The sequence below is a fragment of the Symsagittifera roscoffensis genome, chromosome 7, assembly GCF_963678635.1.
Source record: "Symsagittifera roscoffensis chromosome 7, txSymRosc1.1, whole genome shotgun sequence".
Taxonomy (NCBI): Eukaryota; Metazoa; Xenacoelomorpha; order Acoela; family Convolutidae; genus Symsagittifera; species Symsagittifera roscoffensis.
The window spans coordinates 47,458,864-47,473,478 of NC_087068.1; the positions used below are offsets into that span (position 1 = coordinate 47,458,864).

At 43.0% G+C, this 14,615-nt stretch overlaps 1 protein-coding gene across 1 annotated transcript in view; it reads right to left on the reverse strand.

Moving 5' to 3' along the window:
• The window catches only part of LOC134851108 (uncharacterized), a 34,128-nt gene extending 20,016 nt beyond the window's left edge, over positions 1–14,112 (reverse strand). Inside the window, exon 1 of the mRNA XM_063867039.1 lies at positions 14,084–14,112. The gene's annotated coding sequence lies outside the window, so the exon portion shown is untranslated. The remainder of the gene's footprint in view (positions 1–14,083) is intronic.
• Between the last annotated feature and the right edge of the window lie 503 nt (positions 14,113–14,615).

Consider the following 14,615-nt stretch of genomic DNA (forward strand, 5'->3'; position numbering starts at 1 on the left):
TTACTACCGAGAATTCATAAAAGGATACGCGGACAAGGTGTACCCGATGCAGAAGCTGATGCGCAACAAAGGGAAAAAGTTCGAATGGAACGATGAGGCACAAGTTGCTTTCGAGAACATAAAGCGGGAACTGTGCGAAGCGCCAGTGCTGGGCATGCCTACAGAAAAGGGCATGTATGTTCTTGAAACAGACGCATCGGTGGTGGCCATCTCAGGAATATTGCATCAAGAGCAAGAATGGAACGGAAGAACAGTCCTCCGTCCCATTGCATACGGCAGCAAAGTCTTGAGTGACACAGAGATGAAATATGGCGCACCAAAAGCAGAAATGTTTGCAGTAGTTACCTTCGTGGAGAAGTACCGTGCATACTTGGGGAGCGCTCCCTTCAAGTTACGCGTGGACAACAGAGCGTTATCCTGGTTGAAGACCTACTCGATGGATCAGAGTTATATTGGTAGATGGATAGTAAGACTGGATGGCTACCATATGATAATCGAACACAGGATGCGTGATAAACATCAGAATGCTGACAGTCTCAGCAAGAAAACTGAGTTCTATGAAAGATTGGAGCAGAAGCAGGCCAATCAGGCGGAAGTAAAGGAGGGATTCTCGTTTCTGGACAAAGAAACTTATGAAGCGCTTCCCTTAACGAGATGGTTGGATAAGTCTGGACATCCAATTCCGGGGCATCCTGAGTTACCTGTAGAGAAAGCAGCCGAGATAAAGATCCTGTCAAGGGAGGACCCGGTCCCCTTGGATTTGTTGCTGCGCTCGAACCTGGTCCAGCAAGAACTCTCTCGCATGAATATAAACAGCCTCTCATTATTGGATAAAACGGTGCAAGTCACACCACAAGTGATGCGGATACTGGGTGGCTTGTTAGAAAGAGAAGTGACCAGAGATGACCCCGAGTGGACAGCAGCAGTGGCATCGCTAACAGTCAGTGAGAAAGTGAAGATCATGCCGTCCAGACAACAGCACGAAGAGAACAAGAGGGATTGTAGGACAATAGTTCAGCAACTAGTATCCTCAATACCCCAGGAGATTTTAACCAGTACTTCTTACGGACAGAAAGGACGGGAGAGCGGCAAGCAAAAGAAAACTGTCACCTTTGTAGACCGGGAAAAAGAGGGTGAAGAGGTAGAACAAAATCTGCTGCAAGACTATTTGTCCGGGGAGAAGGACGAGGAGAAAAACCAGCGATCACAAGATCAACACCCGGGACAAGGAAATTTGTCCGGGGAGTCCGAGATAGACGAGAAAATTCCTGATGAGAAACAGGACCTAGAGAACAAAGTTTTGTCCGGGGAGTTCAGATGGATGCGAAGGAAATACGGACATGATCTGGAGGAGCGTGCAGTCTCCAGCACAACACCTTCGACGGATGATAAGTCAGAAAGCTCGAGAATGAACACCTATTCAGACAGGGATTCGACCTCGGGATCAGAACTGTCAGAACTGGCGATACACACGCTACTAGTGGAAACTCGGGCGAGAAACCTGGACAGAGAGGTGTACCAGGATCCTGACAGTGATCGCTACCTAATACCAAGCGAAAGAGTCTTTGACAACGCAGCGGATGACTTAGAAACGATAGCGGTATCGAAACGTTCGATAAGCCTATTGCCGCAGAAAGAGGTAGTCAGGACTGATCTTCAGCCGTTTCAACAAGAAACACAACCGTTGGCGAAGATTTGGTGCGTTAAGATGGAAGAAGACACACATCAGCCCAACGAGCTGAACAGTCAGATGAGAGTCATGAAGACGTACTTGAAGGCGAGATACAGACTCTCGGACCTTCTAAGGGCGCAGAGAAATGATCGCATGACAAGCAACCTAAAAAGGTGGATAGAAAACGGTGCACCTGACAAAGGTGACCTGGAAGAAGACAGCTATAGGATCCTGAGACAATACTTCATGCAGAAGGAGGGGAGATTATATCTGAACAAGGACGGGATCGTGGCTTGCAGGAGAAGAGAAGAAGACAAGGTCTTATACAAATATAACGCGATAGTGTTGCCGCAACTCTATCAGACAGAACTATTATTCAGGTCGCATGATCAGATGGGCCATCAAGGGATCGACAAAGTGTATCAGAGGATCCTGAAGCGCTTTGAGTGGCCTGGGATGAAAAAGGCATGCGAGAAATGGGTGACAGCATGTCTGTCATGCCAACAGGTCAAGGATCCTAGGAAGTTGCGATTTCCTTTACAATCAATTGAGTCGTCTGAATTCAACGAGGTGGTGCAGATAGATCACCAGAAGATATGCATGACAGACAGCGGTTACAACCAAGTCTTGGTCATGATAGATCACTTCACGAAGTATGCAGAGGCCGTGCCCTGCATAACTGCCTCGGCGGAAGAGACATGCGACCACCTGATCAATACGTGGATAGCAAGACACGGATGTCCAATGACGTTTCAATCGGACAATGGAACGGCTTTCGTAGGCGAGCTTACGAAAGAGCTTATGAGACGGTCACAAGTCGCTCAGGCTCACTCCACGACATACCACCCTCAGACGAATGGCTTAGTAGAAAGACAGAATAGGACGTTAGTGTCGATGCTGAGGGTATATTGTTCCAGGTACATGACCGATTGGGACAGATACCTTCCACAGGTGATGGGAGCTTATAATAGCACGCAACACTCCACCACTGGAGTCAGTCCACACATGATGCTGACGGGACACGAGAAGTCTTTACCTTTGACATTCTTCTACCCAGAGTATGAGGGAAAGAAAACATCCCCACAGGTCTACGTGAGGGATGTGATCAGACGCCAACAGGAGTTGAACGACTTGTGTAGACGAAACACTCAGCAGGCACAGGCAAGGCAGAGGAAAAGATTCGACAAGAAAGCAGCTGGTGCAAAGGCTTACTCGGTGGGAGACTACGTATGGGTATTTCAGAACGTTATACCACCGAAAGGGACAAAAAAGCTTCTGAAGAAGTGGAGGGGACCCTTCATGATTACAGAGGTGCACCAAGAGGGACGCTTTTATAGACTGAGTACTGGCCGAGCCGCCCACTACGAGAACATCAAGCCACACAATCCATCGACAGAAGACTGGTGTATACCTGCAGACATGGAAGAAGGGGATTATCTAATGATGGATCCTGCTTGTGAGGTCAATGAAAAAGGCACCAGGGAGAAGAACGATGGAAACGAAGTCGTAGAGGAAGGTACGGATACACCATTGGACCTGGATCCAAACGAACAGATCGAAGCGGACGATGAAACCTTGCCCTACGCAGAGGAAGATTGGCAGGATTCCGAACAGACAGAGGTTCCCAAGAACATGGAACCAGATCTTCCGTTCACGATGCAGACTCGTCAGAAAGACGGGACGAGACTAAGAAAGAAATACAATCCTTACGGTGACGACTTTGTAGTGGATAGGATAGATCTAAAGAAAATAGTGGAGGAAGTAGTGGGTTTAGAGGAAATAACAGTGTCACAGGACATTGACATAGTCGATGATCACAACGATGAGTGGGTTGACGACTGGTCGAAACCCGAGGTGGAGTTCGACGATGAGCAACAGCAGTCAAATGAACAAGACCTGACGAACCTGCGTGTCTTAGAGTGGCTGAACGAAATGACATCAGACCCTGAAAAGACCAGCGTTACGATTCAAGACGTAGATCGCGAAAGCGCGAAATACATTAAGACCGAACGAGATGATCCTTCCTGGGCTGCCCAGGAAGGACAACTTCTCATTCCAGCTTCTAATCTTGACTTAATACCCGGTATGCGATCGACGGGGACGCCGATGGATATTTTTGTCCGGGGAGTGGGGGTAGGACTTACCCACACTGAAAACTTGATAATAAAAAAATTGAGAATAGCAAGAGAAACAGGAAACTTAGAAGCAGAAACAGGTGAAGAACCTAAGAAACCTGACATAGGCAGGGTAGTTGAGTCATATTTTAATTTACCAAATGAATATTCTAGTAACATAATACTAACAGACAGTGATTTCATACTCACAAACAGAACATGTGCGGTAGCTATCACCGCAGACATGAGTTTTAGGACGGCGCTAGCGGCAGATTTTAAGAGGGAATATAAAAACGTGGAATTCCTTTGGAAGCAAAGACCAGGGATAGGGGGCGTAGCAGCCTTACCCCCGGCGGTGTCGCAGATACCGGGAAAGTACTTATGCTTCTTGGTAACGAGGGCGACAGAGAAGCAGCACGTGGACCCAGAAAACCTAGTCTTGTCTTTGACGAGGCTGAGGGACTTCCTTGTGGAAATGGACGTGAAGGAGCTTTCGCTTCCAGTGTACGATCCAAATAGAGGAAGACTGCATCCTCGGGAATTGTACGCGCTTGTACACGTGATATTCTCTGATACGAGCATACAAGTGTATCTACATAAGAAATATTACTTAAGTATAGGCTGAGTGATGTGCGAGAGGGTGTTAGGCCAAAGACCAAGCTGCATGTAATATGTGATATGTGTGTTATGTTACGTTATGTTATGTTATGTGTTAGGTTATTAAGATCATGGGCAAGTAGGGGTTAGTGACCATGGAAAACTAAAAGACGATCTTGGGAATAGATCCAAAGTTTGGACTGTCCAATCTTAGGTCGAATTCCAAAATTTTAGAGACCAATTGATTTTAATAAATTTTAGGATAAATATCTTTTTATCTGAACTGTCTTTAAGCAAATTTTAACGATGTATGTTAAGGTGAAATTGACAAGTGTGACATTCGTGATTTCTTTTCTAGATCCTGATTGATCATTTAATTGCTCACTTGAGTCAAAACTTGAAATCGAAATCAAATCAAACTTGGAAAGAACAGTATGGACAATTTCAACCTGGATGAATTGATGGACCTGGCAGGACTGAATTGCCTGAAGCCTCAGTAATCCTGACCAGTGTGAGAAAAGAGATGAAAGTTGCGGGAATATTGCAGACGAGAATTTTCCTAGCACCCTTCGGCTGCGAAGAAACCAAAGTGGTCCATGGAGAAGAGGAAGATAAATCAGCCGGTACATTGCTCATACCGAGATTCCAGGAAGAAGCTGATGATGACAAACAAGGACCATCGAACTCGAATGGGGACAAGTCAGAAGGAGATGACGGACAGGGTGGAAACCGTCAGACGGAAGAACCCATGCAACAAGATCAAGCTGGTGGGGAAGACGACAGGGCATCGACAGGAGGAACATCCAGCCTGGATTTCAATATCTTCAGTGATCTTGAGAATAATGCAGACACGTTGGAAACGACTGAGCCAGCGGATGAAGGCATCTCGACACTGGAACCTCCGTCAGCCTTTGAGGAAATGAAACGGAATTTGCCGGAGAGCAGCTCTCCTGGCAATACAAGAAATAACGATCAGAGAATCCTCATGGAATCACCTCGGAGGAGAAGATTAGAGGCCTCAGCCAGAGTACCTTTCTTGGGAACGCTACCCGAAGAAGAATGGGAAGTACATTACCGAGACCACGAGAGTAGGACGGGATGTAAGCTGGACAGAGTGGCGTTCATGGAAGAAGTCTGGACTGTGATTCAGAGCTATGGGACCCAGTCCATTCTCAAAACAGGTCTCAATCAACCCTTGATGAGAGAAGTACTTGACAAGCTTGATGAGTGTGAAGGGAGACTGAGTGAGTTATTGATCGACTCAGCCACTGATGAGAGTGAAGCGAATTCTCCCATCAAGATGACACCGCAGGATAATGAAGGAGAGGTGGTGTACCTGTCAAGGACCAGGAGAGGAACGATGCGATCGAAAATGGTGATTGATAAAATCAATGCGATGAAAATGAAGTTAGGCAGCAGAGTGATGCCGAGGAGGATTGGAAAGACGAAAGTGGATTCGGAAATATCGATGAAAGCTGGTAACTCAGCGAAAAGAAAACGAGTCGAGGAAGTCATGGATTTGGGGCAAGGTGATTATCAATTGTCTGGCACAGATAGAATATTAACTGATATAGCGATGGTGCCACCCATTCTCATGGCGGGGATAAAGTCAACCGGTTATAAATCCAAAAGGAGTGACCGCACTCTGACTGGAGCAACTTTAGAAATGGAAATACTCAGTCAATGTGGAGAGAGTAAAATGAGGGACTTCAAACCATCTCCCATGAATCATGGAAAAGGGAGTGTTGCAGGACAACTGACACCAGTGGAATACAACCGACTAACAGTGTCGGAGACAGTGTCGATAGATGAACCCACCGGTGGATACATGGAGATGTTGGAATACCGGAACTCGGCTAGAGGGTATGTAATGGCCCTGGAAGAGGAAAAAGCCATGGAGGGTTATCTGGAAACAATGTTGCAAGGCACCACCCTCAAGCAGAAGGCGTACGGAACTTTGGCGTCGTCTGACATACAGGCGGAGACGATCGAGCAGTTGGTGAGCCTTCCATGGAAAGCAGTAGTATTGAGGTATTTCGAAGAGGAAATGAGGACTACGCCAAGAATACATGCTCTCGTGGCAGTACCTTACGTAAGGACGGAATTACAACTCAGGCTCGCCTGGTGCATGATGGGACTGACTCGCGAAGAATATGATTCAGAAGAAAGGAAGAGATCAAAGGAGGAAAAAGTTTTCCTTATGACGAATCTGAGGGATCTGATAGTCCAGGAGGGAGCAGCAGTAGCGTGTGCAAAGCGGAGAGACGCTCTCTGTTTCATTCGATTCCTGATAGAGCAGATTTCAGTACCTGCATTAAGCACTTGTGTTAAAATGTTGAAGGAAGGCGATGAGCGAACGAAAGCCATGTTCTTGCTAGCAATGCTGGATATGCAGCAAAGTAAACCGATGAGGGTGAACATGAAAGAACCTGAAGAATTGGAACCCATGAAAAAGATAGACGAGATCAGGAGATTCTCAAACAAGGAGTTGAGGCTCACTAAAGAGTCTATGGGAGCATTGCCAAAATCCAGTGAATACTGTGGACCGATCAAGAAGAAGTCATATAGCTATGTGTCCGGGATTATAGGGATAGCATACAATCCTTTCCTGAGTGAAGACATACGTGATTGCTTCTTTGATTATGAGCAGGCGGTGTTACTAAGATTCTGGACGTCCAGAATTGTGACGACTAAGAGCGTTAACAATCCACAGGCCAAATTGGGATTGGTCTTGGAAGAAGAGGTGACTGCACCTTCAGTACCAAAATCCGACAAGAGAGTGGAATTTGGGTTGGGATTCTCAGATGAATTACTGAGAACGAGCTTGATGTCAGTGTGGGAATTGATGAAGCCATCGTGGTGTCCTAGTCCCAACGCTGACTCAATATTACGGGCGACACAGGACATACAGAGGGAACTGAATGCGGACTGTAACCTGCGTGACCTCAACATCATATATAATGTGATGATAACAGCCTCTAAGAGCAACGGAGAAGATAGAGTGGAGTTGCCTGGCTGGGGACCAGAAGACTGGGTCAAACCTGGTAGCTGTCTGGCGGAAGTCTGTGGACTAGAGGGTCACGTTTGTGGAAGTCTAGACTGTGTGAAAACCCTGGAGAAACAACACAAGCAGTTGACGGTATTGTTTGGAAATGTAGTGATGAAAGCAAGAACGGAAACGGAACTGATAGCAGATTGCCATGGAGGAACCGATGTGAATCTGGTGACAGCACTAGGATTCTACAGCATGTTTGGTTCTTTAGAGTCACTATTGAATCTAGAACAGAGACATGAGATGGTCACAGCCATCAGCGTAGAAGTATTCCCAGGAGTTCTGCACACTGAGCAGAAGTATATAGGAAAATGGAGGGAAGCAATCGAAACGGAGATGAACATCAGACACAGCGAAACTTATTGTAGACCATCAGGAGCACGATATTTGGTGGGTTCAATGTTGGCTCCAATGTGCAAGAGCAAGTATCCTGTACATTTCGTAGCTGTGGATGTGAAGAGTACAAGAACGATTGTGGATCAAGCCTTTTCAGTGCCGAAGTGCGTGAGGTTGGCAAGAATGTCTGAAAAGTCTTACGAGTTACTGTGTAAGATTTTCTCAGCAGTTCCAGAAAGAACCAAAGAGGAGTTGGAGTCAATACTAGGAAAGAAGTTCATGGGATATGTGAGCGGGAACTTCAGTGACTTTGAAAAACAGAAACAGAGAGGATCAACTGTCACAGATTACAATGCAGTAGATGAGAATGATGAGATCCACCGAGTGATGATGGAAGTGGAGCCATTGCTGGAAGCTTCGGGAAAACGGAATTGGAGGAGCATCATGTTGACACATGACGAGTTTCCTTGCCACTGCTTGCTGCAGACCTGGTGGTATCCCAAGCGTAGTAATCTGGTGTTGATCTGGGACTCTGGAGAGCTGCTCTCCATGGGTTTACCAGATTCATCACAGCCCATAACAATAGTGATAGTGGGAGTTATGATGGCGATACGATGGCTGGAAGCTCATGTGAGAGAAAATAATAGACAGGAGGCACCGACGAGAGAACAATTGCAGAAATTAGATTGTCTAAAAGATTTAGATCTTTTTGAGACAATGTGCAAAGTTCTAAACATTCCGATGGAAGTGAAGAAGATATGGGCAAGAAAACGATTGATGCCATGGTTCAGAGCTAACATGACTGCATGGTTGTACGAGTATGCGAAAAAGCATATGTCGAAGCATGGCAGAGTATACAGTGAATATCAACTGGACATTGGGGCAGGAGCTTTCAAGCGAGCTTTCGTGACCCATCGGAATGCAGTGACCACCGCTGTGAAAAGAATTTCCAGGACGAGCGAGCGTAGTGGAAATGAGAAGGCAGAGATGCTGAAAGAAGATTTGGAGAGAAACGTGACGTTGTGTCTCCACAACAGCTTCTGTAGAAACAGAGAATCAAACGTGGATCCCCTACCTTGCTGTAAACAGAGGGTGGAAGAGCAGAAGTGTTGGAGGACGGCTTCCAACAGCGTCAGGATAGTCAATGACGTGCTACAAGACACGGAAACCGAGAGTGCGGAGTCAGTGTCACAGGAGGAGGAAATGGAGCATTGACGAATGGTCGAGAAAACAAGAGGCAGCAAGAAAGAAAATTAGAAGAATTTAGAAGTTTTAGAACTTCTAAACGACGAAAAAAGAAGAGAACAAAGGGATGATGAAGAAAAGTTAAAACTCAGAATTGTTTTATGTGTGTGAAAAACTCAAGTGAGAAACCAAGCAACCAAGTTGTAATTGAAAACTGAAACATTTAAGTTGAGTTTGGAAATTGTTGCATTTATAAATTTGCATTTTGGTTTTAGTTGAAGTGGCTTTAGAGACACTCACTTATTATTTATTTAGAAAGGCTTGAGGGAAGAGTATATTTAAATATTCCAGCCTGCATGATTGTTTTTAATCACTTAGGAAGACTGATCACTTTGTGGTGACATGAAAAACTTGAGTAACTTCTTGAGGAGGGAGGTTGTTGCATTGTTCTTTCTAACCACAAGGTCTCTTGGTTTTAATATTCAGGACAATAAACAAGCAAGATTTCCGAAGGGAAGGAGCATAGTAGGATAATTTTAGCTTGTTGGTTGGCAGGACTGTCCTGCAAGCCAACACCTTTTAAATCTAGGAGAAAAAGTTTCAATCGGGACATTGACACTGGAAGTCAGAAAATATGTTTTATCTTAAGTCATATCCTCAATGTGCAGATTAATGAAAGAATTTGAAGGCTATAGTGATGTAGTATGATGCCATTTATATTCTGCAGTGAGTCGATGTGACGTAGATAAAAGTAATTTCGTGCATTTTGTAAATTCTGTTCGATGACACTGTAACCATTTAGAACATTGCGCGATTCAATGAGGACATTGACCGGACTGTCCGGGGAGTATGTGACATTCGACCAGAATGGCCAAAATGCAGTCTCTGCATAATTCAGGATTTTAGCAGTGAACCTTCCGGATTGGCGATTTAGAACGGATAAGGACGTTATTTGAATGATTGGCCAAACGGTGAAGGCTAGAAGATTCTGGAATTCTAAATTTTAAATTTTCGAAGTGATGACGTAACATTTCTGAGAAATGTTAAAACGGCCATTTTGGCTAAAATAGCAGAAAGAAACAGAACAACTTTATCTGCGATTACGAACAGTACGAAAATCGAGACTAAAAAACAACAACGAACTACCGAACAGCAGAGGACGTTCCGAGTTGCAACTATTGTGCTGTTACAATAGTTGCAAGGCCGTTGCGAACAACGGTGAAGGGTAAAAACCAGCCCTCCGAGTTAGCGTGAACCTGAGGTTAAGGAGCTTGATTCGCCGGATTCAAGAATCCGGAAGGGTCTCGGGACGGGAACTTTTATGAACTTGTATTGAATTTTAGCATCCTGTCATGTCCTGACTTGAATTTAACTGATATTTTGATTAGTTTTGACAAGGATGAGGTGCTAGGAGTTGGGGGAAAGGGTTGATCCATCTTCGATGGAGATGATGATTTTTATCTACTGAACAAAAACAATAGTAATATGATGAGTAGTAGCCCTGTTTTTAGGAGTGACCTCGTGGTCTGGGGATACAGAGACCCAGCCATGAGCTCACTAATTTTGCATGTAATTCAGTTAATTTGAGCGTTCTGGTCGAAGCCGGAGAACAGTAACGTTTTTGTCAGCCTGATGTAAGAAAGACCACCGAAAAGTACTGGCTTGGTAGAGACGGTGAAAAACATGCAAAGCTCTGTTTAGACGCTAGCCAGTCGTCTTAAGACTTAGTTTTGTTATCCGTCGATATGTATCTTCCGGGCGAATGTTACAATAGTAGATCCAATAATTGCATATACAGGGTCAGCGGTAAAATGTTGCATTGCATCAGATTTGTTACGTAGTCGTTCCGGCCATTTACCCATGTCAGTGCTTTCTCTTGCACTTTTTCGATCAATCTAAGCATTTTAATGCTTGCTGCCCAGCAACTTGACCCATATAACAGCACTTGTAAAATCATCGATTTAAATATATTAAGTTTCACTCGCATTGGTAGTCCCTTTGGAGTGTTTCGTTTCAGCATAAAAAAGGTCTTTGGATATATTATTGCTTATAGTTTCATTCCATTTCATAATCCGCGAGACTAATAACCCAAGATCTTTATGTACTTCAACTTCCGGTATTGCAATATTATTGAAAGTCATTTGGTTGCATTCACCTGTAAAGCTCATGTAAGAGCATTTACCAACATGCAGCGTTTGTTTGTGAGATGAACTCCATTTGAACACTCTGTCTAGATCAGTTTGAAAAATGTTGCTCTGTTGATTGATGTTAATGAATTTGACATCATCGGCGCATATGAGAGGTGTAGAGAATTTACATTGCGATGGTATGTCATTTATGTAGATAAGAAATAAGATGCTTGCTAATATTGAGCCTTGTGGGACACCACTGTTTAATAATCTTTCTGTGGATAATTGATTTTCTACCCTTATTTTGTGGGTACGTTTGGTAAGATACGAGCGGAGTAGTTTGAGCAATTTCCCACTTATACCGATATCTTGAATTTTGCGCAGCAATAATTGATGGTCTACTCTGTCAAATGCCTTTTCGTAATCTGTGTAAACAACTTCTACAGATTTTCCATCATTGATTGCTTTATAGACCTTGTTCAGATAAACAATCATTTGAACTAAACATGATCGTCCTTTGCGGAAACCGTATTGCTGATTGGAGATGAGCGGCTCGAAAAATTCGTAGATGTCGAGGAACATACATCGCTCAAAAATTTTAGATACGATTGCAAGTAACGAAACCGGTCTGTAGTTTTCCACCATATATTTACACGATTTCTTATGAGTCGGGTTAACGATCGCGCATTTCCAATAGCTGGGGAAAATGCAGGTTTGTTTGATCTTATAGAAAAGAACATTTAGTGATTTAGCGATGTTTTTTGAGCAGTTCTTATAAAGAATTGCGGGTATTTTATCTGGGCCACTTGCTTTTGTACAGTCCAGAGTTCTGCAGATGTTTTGTATGCGTTGCTCCGAGATATCAAAATCATCTAATTTCGTGGTTGATAAGTTTTGAGGCTCACCAAGACTTGGAGGATCGGAGGGTTTTGAGAAATTATCGTCAAAGAAATCGGCAAAAAGTTCCACTTTTTCGGCATTTGATTGAGCTTCTTTGCTACCATAAATAAGTTTTGATGGTATTCTGGACGACTTAAATGTACGGTAAAATTTGAAAAGCTTATCAGTTGATCTAGAATCAGATAGCTCTGATTCAAAGTTAATTTGGTCTTGTTCAACGGCAAAACCGCATTCTTTTTGTAGAGATAAAACACGGTTGTGCAGAGCTGGGTACTTTTTCTTAGCGGTGTTCAATTTCATGATGATATTGGATGTGGATTGGGTAATCCATGGCGCGAGTCTGGCTCGATGCCTTGTTCGAGTAGGGACATGGCGTTCGATTTTGATGTTCAACCATTTATACCAGTCCGACAATAACACATCAGGGTTAGACCAACAGAAGCCTTGAAAAGGGTTGTCTATTATATCCGCATTTAAGGCTTTAAAATCGGCTTTACAGTAGCTGAACATTTTCGACTCATTGTGATATGATCGGAAAACATTGTTTACTTTTCGAATTTCAAACTTTGCTGTAATTGGAAAATGGTTTGACATGCTTGAAATGGATAAGGGTTTGACTTTCGTTGAGACGAGATTCAGTTCACCTTTTGAGAATAAGAGATCTAAAGTACCCGTAGCAGCTGTTGGGAAATATATATGTTGTTCTAGTTCAAGGTGATCAACTACATCAAGGAAACTCTGAGATTCGCAATTTTCGCTACTTCTGATGTTCCAGTCGATATCCAAGTTGAAATCGCCGTAGATTATTGTTGCATCAACCTGTGACATCAATGTTTCAATTTCTTTAAAAATTAATTTGATCATTTCATCGTTAAGGTGATAGTGGCTGGTTTGCGGTGGATTGTAGAAGCTAACAATTAATATTTTTCTGTTCTGAAAATTTACTATGCACCCTACAGCAGCACCTTGGCTTTCTTCAGGTAGTGATATTTTTTGACAATGAAATGAGTGCATAATTCCAATCATAACGCCTCCGTGTTTTGTCTGACCTTTAGGAGCTTTTCTATCAGATCTAAATAGTTGATAAGACGGCAGAAAAATTTCGCTATCTTCCTGTTCATCGGTAAGCCAAGTTTCTGATATTAGAATAATGTTGTAGTTCTGCGAGGCAAGAAATGATGAAAGCTCCATTCTACGCTGAAGAAGGTATATACTTCTGATATTGAAACATAATACATCTAAATCTTCCGTAGTACTTGATAGTCAATCAATTTTGGTTTCGTGTCCATTGACATATAATTTCAGTCCTATTATGCGTATATCTTTTGTGGTTGTTCCGTCGTTAATCAATTCTCTTCTTTTCATCAATAATTTATTTTCTATTTCTTGTTCCTCTTTATTCAAACTTTTAGATATAAACACTTTTGTTGCTCCCTCGAAGGTTTTCAGCTGCTTTGCTTTCGCTAGAAGTTTTCTCGCAGTCTAGGTATTGTTCAGTCGCAGTAAAATAGTACGAGGGCGTTTTTTGTCTTTGTCAAATTTTCCCAGACGTTTTAAGTCGGCGATACAGTTTGTTTCTTCCCCTAGGTGGTTAAGCACTTTTTCAATTTCATACGAATCATGAGACAAAATTTCGTCTTGAGTTGCAATTATATCTTTGCCATTTGCGTCTTTCTTCCGTGTATATTCCTTTATTCCATTTACTCTAATTTCTAAATTATTTTCGTTGGGTGCTGGCGGGGTTGGGTTGGAAGTTATTAGTGACGTAGAATTATACTTAGCTTTATTGAGATCCTCCTTCAGTTCTGATATGGTTGCCTTAATGATTCCAACGGCCTCATCCATGGACTCGTTTCTGGCCATCAGTTGTTTTACGGGGTTAAGACAATGGTCACAAAACCATTTGATTCCTTTCACAACATCGAATAGGTTGAGGGCCTCCAGCGGGACATCAGTACATTTTTGGTGCAGCCAATTGTCGCATTTGTCGCATTGGATTGCTTGTTCCTCTTTGTCCTTGATTTTTCTGCTGCAGGACCCGCACATTGAATTACTTGCACTTGCAAGACGCTTGTTGCGTGCCATATCAAATTTGAAACTATTTAATAAGTTTATCACAACAATTAGGCTAATGGGTCAGGATACCAGTTAGGAAACCAGATAGGATACCAGTTAGGATACCAGATGACAACCAGTTAGGAAACTTCAGCCAGACAAATATCACATTTTAAACTCCTTTATTAAAATAACTTGCTAAATAATTAATAATACTCCTGCAAACTGATTGAACAGGTGACTATTCTGTTTTTTTCTTCATTTGGTAATCAGAAGGTAATCAGACGGTCAAAAGTGTCATAGTAACCGAGGTTACAGTCAAGTCAGGAGTCCCTTCATCATGTATTCCAGTCAAAATCCTTGGAATTTTCTAGATATGGAAGTGATAATGATGAAAGAAGATGACAATTGTTTAAGTCTTTTTCAATTAAAATCGATACGGGTTACTTTCTTCAATAAGAACACGCAACTCGACACGAGAAAATATAATATACAAGTGTTACAAATTAAAAATTTCGTCGAAAGTTATTTTGTCATTTATTGTTCCGAGTACGCAAACGGCGTTAGCAATCTGT